At 50.9% G+C, this 13832-nt stretch overlaps 1 long non-coding RNA gene across 1 annotated transcript; it reads left to right on the top strand.

Moving 5' to 3' along the window:
• The first annotated feature begins 3888 nt into the window (after nt 1-3888).
• On the top strand, nt 3889-6968 carry LOC124528985 (uncharacterized). Its single transcript, XR_006966262.1, has 3 exons — nt 3889-4065; nt 5462-5574; nt 6720-6968. It is a non-coding gene; the product is annotated as an uncharacterized LOC124528985 (long non-coding RNA).
• Nucleotides 6969-13832: the final 6864 nt, after the last annotated feature.

Genomic DNA, 13832 nt, shown 5'->3' on the forward strand with positions numbered 1-13832 from the left:
GTATTACGTGTATTTTTGTAAGCCACCTCAAACCCTCTCTGGAAGGAGGGGCAGGTATAAATAAATTTGTGCGCAAGTAGAGTAGCTTGCTACTTGCATTACCCACACCCTTGTACAGAACTGCCCACTGACCCCCCATCTCCTTGCTTTCTGGATTACAGATGGCCCGAATTCCCTTCCTTCCCTTCCCTTCCTCCTTCAGGAAGTAGTTACAACAAGATATAGCCCTTGCCCCAGCGAATTTCGTATTTAGAGGAATCAGAACCAGGAACACCGGAGAGAAAGCTGAGGCACAATCCAGGAGATGCCACCAGGCAGAGTCCATTCATTCATTCAATAGTTATGGAAGGCCTACTGTGTACCAAGAGCTCGTCCAAACTCCCGGGGTATAACAAAGTTCCCTGTGCTCTTGAAACGGAAGACTAAGGGGTCAGGCCCTTAAACAGAGACTCAGTGGGTGCTACAGAGGGAGACAGGATGGGAGCTCTGGGTAGTCAGGGAAGTCGGCTGGAGCAGGCCTTGACCTGGCCTTGATGGGATTTGGATAAGTGAGGGGCCATGGGGAGCACGCAGGAAGAAAGAGCTATTCTGGGCCTGGGGAATCGACCTGGTTGGTCAAAGCCTGAGGAGTCCCAGGGGAATTGGTCATGTCATAACTGCTCTAACCCACAGGAAGCATTTTCTTAACTATCAGAGTCGGGTTATACGGTTTCCACAAGGACAACCCAGTGAACTTCAGGAATCCAACAGGAATGTCCAGGGAATGGGGAGTTCGGGTCACCTTTGTATTTCAGGACAGCTGAAGGGTAAGCTCATTTTCTCCTGAGCTACTGTGATTCTTCCCGACGTGTGCTACTTTTTCCCCTGCCTTGCTAAGTGGCGTAGTGGGAGCCTGACAGGCTCCCAGTCGAAGCTTGCATAGTCGGTCGGGGTGGCCCTTGGCATTCCCTGGGGGTTCACGTCTCTCTGTACATCTCTCCAGTCAGCACGCTTGCTTGTCAGCTTACCTCTTGCTTCGGAGTCAACTCCAGCTCTTAGAAGAGTCAAGGGAAAGACCCCTGTGAATGGTACCATGTGGTGTTTGGATTAGTCGAGGTTTTCTGAAAGTCACAGGGGTGAAGTTTGGTAATGTTCTGTGTCCAGCCCAACATGAAAGGTAGATGGGAGGACGTGGGAGGAAGAGGAAGAGGAATTGTTTAATCTGTGGCCCAAACCGGGATACTTTTTAACGTAAACGTTTTACGGATGAGAACTACATCCAGAAAATGCACAATCCCGTTATCAGCTCAAATGGGTTTTCATAGAGGGAACACCATTGTGTCACCAGCACCCAGATCAAGAAGCCACCTCCAGCTCCCCTTGTGTAACCGCTGTCCCCCCTAGCATCCTGTAGTTTCGCCATTTATGCGCGTTGTATGGACGGAATCCTGGGTTATGTACTCCTGGGTTAATTTCCTTTGCTCAACGTTATGTGTGGGTTTCATCCATGTTGCATGTGGCTGCAGAATGTTCATTCTTGCTGCACAGTTATGTGGTATGAATGTGCCACAGTGTTTGCATCTGTTCTGTTCAACGGCATTTGGATAGACTCTGGTTCGGGGCTATGACAGTGCTGCTGTGAATGTTCTAGAATATGTTTTGGTGATGAGATGTGCAAATTTCTGCTAAGTACATGCCTAGGAAAGGAATTCTGGGATCATAGGGTATGTATGTCCAGCTGTTAACAGACAAGCAGGACATTTCAGAGTAAAAGGGGGTACCGCTGGTAGTTATGACCAGACAGTGGGCATAAACCTGGCCTGGCCCATTCTAACTGGGATTGACCCAGGACCATATCAACCAGCACTGACCCACGGCAGTCGAATATAGGGTCACCCTGGTGCACAGTGTTTGACCACTCTCCTGGAGAGTCACCCAGCTACTAGTACATCTGGTCATCTGGCAGGATCAGGTCTCCAGGCCCTGCTGACCACAAGCTGTGCTGCCAGGAGGCCTGGCAGGCCTAGAATGGGAGGAGAGCCTCTTCTGCTTCCAACTTTCGAGGGAAAACCTCTCCAACGAATTGGAAGGCCCAGGAGGCAGGCACCCCCGTGCCCTGAGCCAGCCACCCACGCTGCATGGCTGCAGGACACCATGGACTTTGTCAGCTTTCTTCTTCAAGGCTGAAACCCAGGGCAGCCCCGCTCCTCTCCAACCTCAGAAAAACCTGAGGAAAAGGAGTGTATGAGCACATACTAAATGCATATGTGTTCTCAGATCCCTCAACACTTCTACCAGGTCGAAAGTACTGTTGTCCCCATTATACAGGTGTTAAAACTGAGGCTCAGGGAGGTTAAACAACTTGGCGTTTAAACAGCTTGCTTCTATTCCCAGGCTAGGTAGGCCTGCTGCCTTCTCCCAGCCTGGCCAGATGGATTCCCTCCAGGCACCAAGATAGGCGCTGGGGATGTGGCCTTGAACTAGGTAGCTAGGTTCCCTGTCTTTAAGTGGTGCACTTTGGGCGGGGTGGGGGGCAGACAAGTACGTGGTAATACACTTTTACATACTGTGGTGCCTGCTGGAACGAGGGCCTGAGGAGCACAGGGCAAGGGCCCAGCGTGTGAGTGGAGCATCCCAGGAAACCCTGGAAGCAGGCAGCAGGGCATGTGATCCAGAGATGGGCTCGGGGCTGTGGCAGACATGGTAGGCTGGATTCAGCACCATTCCCCACACGGTTCTGGATGTGAGTTAGGTCCCAGCAAAGAAAGAGTGAAATTTGGAGGACGCAAGGAAAGGAGATATTGCTGTGTGGGCTATGGAAACTCGGGGTTTTCTGTAGCACATACAGAGTCCAGTCATCAGCTTTATGGGGATCAAGAGGGTAGGCATGGGGGCAGAGTAGCCTCCTGCCCCTGGATCACAGCTCCACCGCAGGTGAGGTCTTCTGATTGCATTCCCTACCCCCCCCCCCCCCCCGCCCTCATCAGAGCAGAGGGAGGCTGTTGTGTTGTTCCAGGAGGCCCAGCCTGGAGCCGGCTCCTCCAGTTCCTCCAACGGCTTTATAACCACCTAATTCCTGATATTAAATCTCTTTCCACCTAAAACATAAGGCATGTCCCACCTCTGCTCAAAATCCTCTAACAGTTCCCATCTCAGAGTAAAAAGTCCTCATAAAGGCCCACAAGGCCCTGCAGTCTGCCCCGCTCCTAACCTCATCACCTGCCTGCTGCTCCGCTTCAGTCACACCGGCCTCTGTGATGTTCCCCCGACCTGTCAGGCAAGAGCTCACCTCAGGGCCTTTGCACTTGCCATTGCCTCTGCCTGACTTGCTCTTCCCCCTAATATCCTCAGGGCTTACCCTCTCACTGCCTTCAAGTCTCTGTTCAATATTACTGTCCACGCTATGTAAAACTGCACGTTTGCCCCTGCGGTCATTCATCCACTTTACCGTGCTTTTTCCCCCATAACACTTCTCAATTTCTAACATACTGTATAACTGACTTTTCTACTTAACTGTCACCAGTAAAAATGGCATATCTGCTTCCTGTCCAGCGCTCTCTATTGGAAGGCCCGAGGATTTGACGGTTGTGTTCACAGGGGGATCCCCAGGGCCTTGCAAAGTGTTCAGACCTAAGAAAAGTATTGAATGAAGAATGATCAGCCAGAGTGATTTCTGTTATTACAGACACCAAGCCACAGGGCATTAGGTTGGGGATAGGACATCTGTCCCCAAACCTCAAGGCAGAGAAAAGGGCGAGGGACCCAGTAGATCATCATGGGAGTGACAGGGTGGCCCGGCCTGCACCTTGCAAGACACCTGTTTTTTTTGTCTCACGGTGTTAAAATCATTGTACCATCGCTGTCACGTGATCTGCACACAGACTCATTTCTAGCAGGCACTACCTTCTGATCTTCTAGTCTGCCAGCAATCAGGGGAAATTGTTTTTTCCCTTGGTTTCAGGTTTAGTCATCAGGAGCTGGCAGCCACCTGACAACCATCTTGGCCCTTTGGCTGGGGCGGACCGGCTGGGTTGCTTGTTGGTTGGTGGCCGGGCAGTGGTGGCGGCTCTCCAGAGTGTGCTTTGGGTGAGTGTCAGATTTAAGCTTTGCATGGGACAAAATAGTTTCCCTTTGGTCTGGGGAGCTACCTGATAATATCCAGTGCAACGAGCTCTGCGGGTACAGTGCCCCAAACAGGAATGGCTGGAAGTGCACTCACTTTAAAGCTGTGTGGACTATGAAAGCCCATCCAGGTGAGCCAGTGGAAGGAAATGTTAGGACAGCGACTGCGGGCCTGTGACCCTGCTCTCTGGGGGCTGAGCTGTGTTCTGGAGTCCGGCTTGAGGCCCTGGGCTGGGTTTCTCTCCAGGCCACACGCCCTCTGGGGTTGGACGTCATGTCAGTTTGTTCGCCAGCTCTAGTACTTGGGGACTCCAGTCCTGCACCTTTGGCCACCTGCTCTCCCCCACCTCACACCCTTTTGAGAACAGGCCCCGAGGGTTCAGGAGAATCTCTTGTGGTCTTTAACTTGTTTCTCTCGTCTCTATTCCCTGCCTGCCTTCCAAGCTGTGTGAGACTACGTGCTGGGGCTGGGGAAGGGGAATAGTGACCCCTGAATTCTTCAAGAGTGACTGTCCTCCACAACTTGTGGGGAGGAGCCCTCCTACCCAATGTCTGGGGTTGCATGGGTCCCCGCTGGGTCCTTCTGTCTCCGTAGCGGCGCGCTACTCTAACTGGGATGTGTCCTGGGTCCCACAGTGCTCTGTCTCCTCCAGGACCCCATGAACCTTTCTTAGGGCTGAGAGCGTGACTCTGGGATCTCCATACTGGGGACGAGCGGGAGGACTGCTGCCTGCCTGATCCCAGTAGCACGTGGGATGCCTGGGCTCGGCTCAGGGCCTGGCCGGCCAGAGTCTGGAGAGAGAAAGGGAGAACAGGGTGGAGGTCGAAGGGTGGGGGCCGGGGTTGAGGAGGAGGTGGGCTAGGGGTGAGGGGAGGAGCCAACACCAGGCCCGGGATTTGTCGGAATCCTCCGGGGCTTTGTTTTGTTCTTCTCCCCACCCCCGAGCCTCGCACCAGGGCCTAAGGGGGCCTTGGCGCTCAGCACAAGTTTGGTGAATGGATGGATGAATGAGAGCCAAAGGAGCTGGGGGAGGGGCGGAGGAAGTGGGTAGCTGGGGGGAGGGGAGAGAAGCAGGCTGGGGGAGGGGAGGTAGCCACTGGCGGGAGGGCGGAGGAGGAGGGAGGCGGGCGGAGCAGGGCGAGCCTGCTGGTCTGGAATCTGGCTAGGAGATGGCGGCCGGGACGGGCCTGCCCGTCTCACCTCTCCATCACGCTGGCTTAAACCTCGTTACTCCCTGCTCACCCAGCCGCCAGGCCTCTCTCCCACTCCGTGAAGACCCGGGGGTCGTAGGTCTTCCTGGGCCTACTCCTTACTGAGAATTGAATGGCGCCATTCTTAGTCTTCTTACTTACTTTGTAGGAACCCAGCCGCTACGGGGTCGGTGGCCCTCTGGGGCTTGAATACCCGAATGGCCCTGGTGGACGGATGGTGAACCTGAGCTTGGACACCCCCTCCCCTTTCCCCACTCTGAGGTCTGGATGACGGAAAATACAGTGACTGGGATCTGGGCCACCTTGGAGAGTCTGGGGTGGGTCACCGGGAGTAGAGCAGGGAGCCGGTGGGCAGAGAAAATCCGAGGGCTTGCCTCACTGGCAGCAGCCAGGGACTCCTACGGGAAGCAGCGGAGCTCAGTGTGGACAGTGCCAGGCAGGAGCTGCTGACAGCCAGGTTTCTGGGTCACCATCCAGGGTGCCCTGCCAATTCCCAGGCCTTGGGGGTGGGGTGAGGGGTGAGGGCCGTCTGCATCCCAAGCCCAGACCCTGCTGTCTCCTTTGTCTGGGTCACTTCGGGGCCTGCTCCCATCCCCCACTTACAGCCTTGCTGGGGCCTCGGAGCCAAGGAGGAGTTGATCCTCGAACTTCCCTTGGGTTTGTGGGCCTGCTGGCCTACCTGCCCTGAAGGTGGGGTGTGTAAAGGTGATCTAGAACCTTTCCCACAGCAACCCCTTGGCTTGGGTCCCTCTGTCCTCAACCCCTGCTCCTGGGCTCTGCCCACAGTTGTATGCATGTCTTTTTCTGGCAGTCTTGTCCTTGGTGGGAGGGGTTTTTGTGAGCAGGATATCTTTTGTGGGCAGAAATCCTTCTAGTTCTCAAAGAGGGAATTGACCTTTCCAGTATCATGAGGTTGGCACCTGGGGCCAGCTTAAGCGGTGGCTTGGTCCCCAGAAGTCTACAATACTTTTCTCTCAAGCGCTCTGAGTATCCATCCCACAGTGAAACTGAGGTCCAAAGAGATTAAGTATCTTGCTGTAGGAAGGGGTAGAAACGGATAAAAGGTGGAGAGAGTGGAGGTGGGGTGGGGAGCTAGGTGGCCTTTGGTGGCCACAAAGTGTTGGGGGTGTTGGGGTGTGACTCAGAGATTGGGAGCCTGTGCGCTGGCCAGTGGTATAGACAGCTGGAGGGGTGGGGACAAAAATAGCATGAGTGCTCATTACTCCTAGATGGGGGGGGGGGGGAATCACATCTCCATTTTGTAGATGAGGAAATTGGGGTTCAGTAAGGTCAGGTGACTTGGATTCAGAATACCTACAAGTCTCAGTTCTCTGAATCCTGCCCCTCCCCCACCCAGCTCTCCCCACCCCCTAACCTTGCTCTACTTTTTTTTTTGAATTCCATAGCCCTTATCTGACATCTAGACTGTGCTGCCCATTACTGTTGCCACCAGGCCCAGGTGGCAACTGAGCCCCTGAAACGTGGGGGGTCCGAATTGGGATGCGCCGGAAGTGCCAAGTACTGTGGATTTCCAAGGCTTAGAACAAAACAACCCGCAGCAATACTGATTTTTTGTATGTTGATTATATGTTGACATGATACTATTTGGTCATATTGCCTTAAATGAAATATATTATTAAAGGTCATTTCATGTATTTCTTTCGACCGTCTTAATATGGCTGCCAGAAAAACTAACATTGCATATGTGCCTCCCGTCCTATCTCCATGCACAGTGCTGGTTTAGATCCTTGGCTTTTTAGTTATTGTCTCCCCTCCACCACCCAATATCTGCCCAGGGAGGGCAGGAATCAACATATTTTGTTCATGGTCTTCTTGGTCCTGTCCCAGGTTTTTAAGAGTCTGGCACTGGATTTTATTATAGGTGTTCAATAAAAATGTGTTTAATTGAATCCAGCCGATCTGATCCTAGGCCGAGGTCAGAGGGTTAGGAGGAGAGCCTGAGGAAGGGGATGTTTTACCCCGTAGGACCCCAAGTTGCCAATCCCCTGCCACCCCGCGGGGCTCCACAAGGTGAGCCTGTCGACCAGCGAGGGGGTGTCTTCCTGACACCGTGCCTGCGCCGTGTGTGTGGGGGGGGGGGATGGGTGTGAGGTCCGGCAGCTACTGAGCGATGCAGGCGGGGAGAGGGGGATCTGTAAGCGCCGCCGGGCCCAGGCTGGGGGTAGCCCCCGGGCGCCCACTTTCTTGGACCCTGACTGCGCACCCGGGAGTGGTGGGCTTGGGGGTGTGTGTGTTGTCGTCTGCGGGTAGGGTGTTGGGGGTGTGCCCAGGCTGGGCTCACACAAGGTCACTGTGTCAAAGGAACGTCCGAACACTTTCTCTTTCCCTGTGATTCGATTGCGGCTCCGAAAGCCCCTTCCGTAGGGACTTCCCTCCGCGCCTGACTCACGCTGCCTCATGCGTGTGACTCAGGCCGGGCGCTGCGCCAGCCCTGCTGTCCCCGCCCCCGGGCCCTGCCACCGAGCCGCAGGGGCGGAGGGACGGGCCGGCGACAGGAGGCGGGGCGTGCAGGGACTGGGTGCCCGCGGCAGAGATGGGAGACTGTGGGGCACAGGGGACAGCCCAGAGGAGAGTTGCAGAGAAGCTGAGCTCTAGGCGGGGTGGCCGGAAAGCCAGCCATGTAGGAGAGAAAGGCTGAGAGAAATGCGGACAGACTGAAAGCCAGAGACAAGAAGGCTAAGAAATTGGGAGGACAGAGAGATAAAGTGGAGAGGGACACAGAGACCCAGGAAGGAGAGAGCCCAGATCCTTCACGGAGGCCAAGGCGGACAAGTGAGAAGAAGGGACAAGTGACCAGTGAGAGGGAGGGAGGAGAGAAGGGTGGCAGGGGCGTCTGGGCGCTGCCACACTGAGTGCTGCTGACCCAAGGGACCTGCAGCCTGTCCCCAGAGGCTGGGCTCGGACCATCATCGCCTCTGAGCCTTGCTCTCCTCTCCCAGCTCCACCTTACCAGCTCTGTTACAGTGGGCAAGTTTCTTCCTGTCTCTGGGCCTCAGTCTTCTCATCTGCAAAATGGGAGGTGGTGGTGGACAGTAATCCTATCCCCCTGAGCTCCCTCATCCACCCCTTGCCCTCCCCATCCATCGGTGCTCTGGCTCTGGGCCTGGGCCCCCTTGCCAGCTGGCTTTCTGTTGGGCAGCACCCACTCTAAGGAGATCTGAGGGAGGGAGAAGTGGGGATACTCCTTCCCAGGCCTGGCCCTGCTGTGGCCCCTGGTCTGGCTGTCGCTGTGTCCCTCCATGACTCCCCTTCCATCTTCAAGCTCCCGGCGCATCTACCCCTTGCCTTTTCAGGCCTGCAGTCACGGTGACTTTCTGCCGCCACTGGTCCCAGTCCCACGCACACCCTCACTGGTCCTCTTCACCCCACGAGCACCCCTCCATCAAAGCCTCTTGAAGACCCCAGGTTGGGTTCCATTTCCTGCCAGGGCCCTGACTGTGCACAGGGCTCACCTCCCGGTCAATTGTCCTCTTACCATCCTGCTCTTTCCTTCCTAGAGTAGTGGTGGGAGGAGACGCTAACCCTCAGTGGAGTGATATACAACGTTAAAAAGCACTCGGATACCTATTAGATCTTTACATCATCAGTGCGTCTGAACAGGTGTGGAGTTAGCTTCATTTCAATGGGAAGCGCGAAGCTCATGCATCTAGGAAGCAACACAATGGAGTACGGGTGGCGATGTGGGCTGTTTTCTATGGGTGACAGGCCAGGTTGCTGGGGGGCAGCTATGAATGACACTAGTAGCAGCTAAGATATATTCATACTTCTCAAGTGGGGCGCCTGGCTGGCTCAGTCCGAGGAAGATGCGGCTTTTGATCTCCAGCTTGAAAGTTTGGGTGTAGAGATTACTTAAAATCTTTAAAAGAAATACTTCTCAATTGCCAGACACAGTTCTTTTTCTTTAAGTTTATTTTTTGAGAGAGCGAGCATGGGAGCATGAGTGGGGGAAGGGCAGAGATGGAGGGGGACAGAGGAACCGAATCAGGCTCCATGCTGACAGCAGAGAGCCCGATGTGGGGCTTGAACTCACAAACTGCAACTCACAAACACTTAACTGACTGAGCCACCCAGGCGCCCCCAGACACAGTTCTGATATTCTCTTATTTAACTCCTTAATCCTTACAACAACCCTCTGAAGTGGCTATCCTTACTGCTATTTTACAATTGCAGTGACAGAGGCACAGAGAAGTTGAATAGCTTTCCCAAGGCCTCACAGCAGAGCTGGGCTGGAACACAGTCAGTCTGGCTCCAGATCCGACACTCAGCCTCTCTTGGGTACCTTGGGGAGGGGTAAACAGGGCAAGTTCTGGGCAGAGTGGACAGGATGGGCAGAGTCTTGGAGGGAAGGCACTTTTGCAGTACGTTTCAGAAATAGCCAGCCATGCTGTAGTGCAGGGTCGGAAAACGAAGCCACAGAATTTGACAAGAGAGTAAATGGGACCTGATATTGGGGTGCCCACCTGACAGCTGGAGGCATGGGCTTTATTCTGAAAGTAATAGGGAGCCATGGAAGGTTTTTAGCAGTGGTGGGATAGGTTGGCATTTTAGAAAGGATTACTTTGAAATGCAAGGGAAATGCTGCATTTCTCCTATCAAATGGCAAAGAGCTTTAAAATGATAATTTCCAGTACTGGCAACGTTTCAGCGCACTGAGTGCTCGCACATGTAGCTGATGGGAATGAGTTAGTTTGACCTTTCTGGAAAGCAGCTGAGCCACGTGTAGTACTTGAGGAGGGCCCAGGCCTTTGACCTGCTAATCCCATTTCTAGGAATCCTTCCTCCCTCAAGAAAAGAGGTCAGAGATTTGTGTCTCAGGATCAAATTTACTCCATCATTAATAATAATAGTAATAATAATACAAGGAAATAATGTCAATATCCAGCAGGAGGGAATTGCTAAACTAAAGAGTAAAGTATCATGGAATGTTTTATGGCAATTAATATATTTTTTCAAAGAGAGGAAATGCCATCAAAAGTGCTTAAAGATTTCTAGAGCTTTGGGTCCCTGGCTGGCTCAGTGGGAAAAGCCTGTGACTCTTGATCTCAGGGTTGTAAGTTTGAACCCCACATTGGGTGTAGAGTTTACTTAAAAATAAAATCTTTAAAGGGCCCCTGGGTGGCTCAGTTGGTTAAGCATCTGACTCTTGATTTTGACTCAGGTCATGATCTCACAGTTTTCGAGATGGAGCCCTGCATCCAGCTCTGTGCTGACAGTGCAGAGGCTGCTTGGGATTCTCTGTCTCCCCTCCTCTCTCTCTCTGCCCCTCCCCTACTACTGCACCTGCGGATACTCTCAAATAAACGTTTTTTTTTTTTAATGTTAAAAAAATAAAAATAAAATCTTTTTTTTTTTTTTTTTTTGAGGAGAGACAACATGAGCAGGGGAGGGGCAGTGAAAGAGAATCCCAAGCAGGCTCCTTGCTGCCAGCACAGAGCTGTCACAGGGCTCAAACTCATGAAACTGAGATCATGATCTGAGCCAAAACCGAGTTGGATTGAGCCACCCAGGCACCCCCCCCCACCCCGCCAAATAATTATTTGTTTTTTTTAAATGTTTATTCAATTTTGAGAGAGAAAGTGTGAGTCGGGGAGGGGCAGAGAGAGAGGGGGACAGAGGATCCAAGGTGGGCTCTGAGCTGACAGCAGCGAGCCTGATACGGGGCTCAGAACTCACCAACCATGAGCTGAAATTGGACCCTCAACCGACTGAGCCACCCAGGTGCCCCAATGAAATCTTAAAAGAAAAAAAAAAGATTTCTAGAATTCTTACAAGTAATAACTGGGTTCATCATGTCTGCAAAGTACATGATTAACACACAAAAAAAATCAATCTTATTTCTATATGCTGACAATGAACACTTGGAAACAAACAGGTGCTTGGGTGGTTCAGGTCATGATCTCATGGTTTGTGGGTTTGAGCCCCGCATTGGACTCTGTGTGGAGCCTGCTTGGGATTCTCTCTCCCTGTCCCTCCCCTGTGTGCTCTCTCTCTCAAAATAAAGAAATAAACTTTAAAAAAAAAGAACTTATTAAAAAAAAAAGACAATTCTATTATAACAGCTCCAGAAAGGAAGGAAGGAAGGAAGGAAGAAGGAAAAAAAGAAAGAAGGAAAGAAAAGAAGGAAAGAAAGAAAAAAAGAAAGAAAGATAGACAGACTTGTGTATAAATCTAACAAAACATATACAGGGTGTCTATACTGAAAACTATGAAATGGTGATGGAAGAAACCAAGATATAAATAAACAGGAATGGGGACGCCTGGGTGGCTCTGTTGGCTGAGAGTCTGACTCTTGATTTTTATGATTCTAGGGTCGAAAGCCATGGGATCGAGCCCCACATTGGGCTCTGGGCTGAGTGTGGAACCTATTTATGACTCTCTTTCTGTCTCTCTCTCTCTCTCTCTCTCTCTCTCCCCCCCTCTCCCTCTCCCTCTTCTTCCCCTTTCCCCTGTTCACTCACTCTCTCTAAAATATAAATAAATAGGGGCGCCTGGGTGGCTCTGTCGACTAAGCATCCGACTTCGGCTCAGGTAATGATCTTGTGTTTTGTGAGTTCGAGCTCCGCTCCGGGCTCTGTGCTGACAGCTCAGGGCCTGGAGCCTGCTTCAGAATCTGTGACTCCCTCTCTCTCTCTCTCTCTCTCTCTCTCTCTGCCCCTCCCCTTCTCATGCTCTGTGTCTCTCTGTCTCTCAATAATAAATAAGCATTAAAAATTATAAATAAAATAAAATAAAATGCAAACAAACAAACAGGAATGTACCATGTTAATGGATTGGAAAACCCAACAGAGTAGAGCTGTCATTTCTCCCCATATTGATTTTATTCATTTCCTAGGGCCGCCTTAACAAAGTAGCACAAACTGGGTAGCTTAAAACAACAGAAATTTATTGTCTCACAGTTCTGGAGGCTAGAGATCCGAAATCAACAGGATTTGATTGCTCTCTCTGAAGCCTCTAGGGGAGGATCCTTCCTTGCCTCTCCCAGCTTCTGCTGGTTTGCCCACAGTCCTTGATGTTCTTGGCTTGCAGCTACAGTACTTTAGTATCTGCCTCCCTTGGCACATGGCGTTCTCTCTGTATGTCTGTGCCTCTTCTTCTATAGGGACCTGTGTCACATTGAATTTAGGACTCACCGTATTCCACTATGGCCTCATCTTAACCACAGCTATAATGGTCCTATTTCCAAATAAAATCACGTTCTGAGGTAATGTATTTGGCCCAGGTTAGGACTTCAACATATCTTTTGGCGGGGGGAGGGACACAGTTCAACCCATAAAAGTGATCTGTAGATTTAACATACTTCCAATCCAACCCCAGCAGGACTTTTTGTAGATATGGACAAGCTGATTGTAAAATTAAATGGAAAGGCAGAGAAACTAGAATAGCTCAAACAATTTTGAAAAAGAAGAATAAAGTTGAAGGAGTTATCTGATTTTGGGACTTACTACAACAAAACTTGCAACAGCAATCAAGAATGTTCATGGGCTCCTGGGTGGCTCAGTCGGTTGAGTGTCTGATACTGTCTCAGGTCATGATCTCACGGTTTGTGAGTTTGAGCCCTGCCATTGGGCTTACAGCTGTCAGCGCAGAGCCCACTTTGGACCTTCTGTCCCCGTCTCTCTCCTTCCCTCTCCTGCTCGTTTTTTCTCTCTCTCAAAAATAAACATTAAAAAAAATGAATGTTGGGGTGCCTGGGTGGCCCAGTAGGTTGAGAGTCCAACTTTGACTCAGGTCATGATCTCACAGTTCGTGAGTTCAAGCCCCATATCGGGCTCTATGCTGGAGCCTGTCTCGGATTCTGTGTCTCTCTCTGCCCCTTCCCCACTCGCACTCTGCCTCTGTCTCTCTCTCTCAAAAATGAATAAACATTAAAAAAAAAGAATGTGGTGGGTTCAGAGGAGTGGACGCAGTGAATGGATCAGCGAAACAGAATAGAGTCCAGAAATAGACCCACACAAATATGTCCAACTGACTTTGCCAAAAGTGCAAACACCTTGCCAATGAACAGTGCTGGAACAACCAGATACCTATATGCAAAACAAAAACAAAAACAAAACCCTCGTCCTAAACCTCACACATTATACTAAAATTAACTCAAGATGAATCCTAGATCCAAAACATAAAACCGTAAAATGTCTGGAAGAAAACACAGGAGAAAATCTCCATGGCCTGGGGTTAGTCAAAGAGTTTTTAACTATAACACTAAAACCATGATCCGGGAAAGAAGAAAATTGGTAAGATAGACTTTATCAATTTCTTAACAATGTCTGTGAAAGGCACTGTTAAAAGAATGAAAAGACAAGTTATAGGCTGAGAGGCAATATTTACAAGGTATATATTTGGTATATTTGACAAAAGACCTTTATCCAGGATACATAAAAAAATTCTTAAAACTCAACAGTAAGAAAATGACCAATTAATTTTAAACAGGCAAAAGAATTAAACAGACACTTCATCTAAGAGGAAATACAGATGGCAAACGAGCACATGCAGAGATGCTC

Source organism: Lynx rufus, unplaced genomic scaffold (assembly GCF_022079265.1).
Source record: "Lynx rufus isolate CCGP_SWC_20201006 ecotype Redwood Valley unplaced genomic scaffold, mLynRuf1.p SCAF_6, whole genome shotgun sequence".
Lineage (NCBI taxonomy): Eukaryota > Metazoa > Chordata > Mammalia > Carnivora > Felidae > Lynx > Lynx rufus.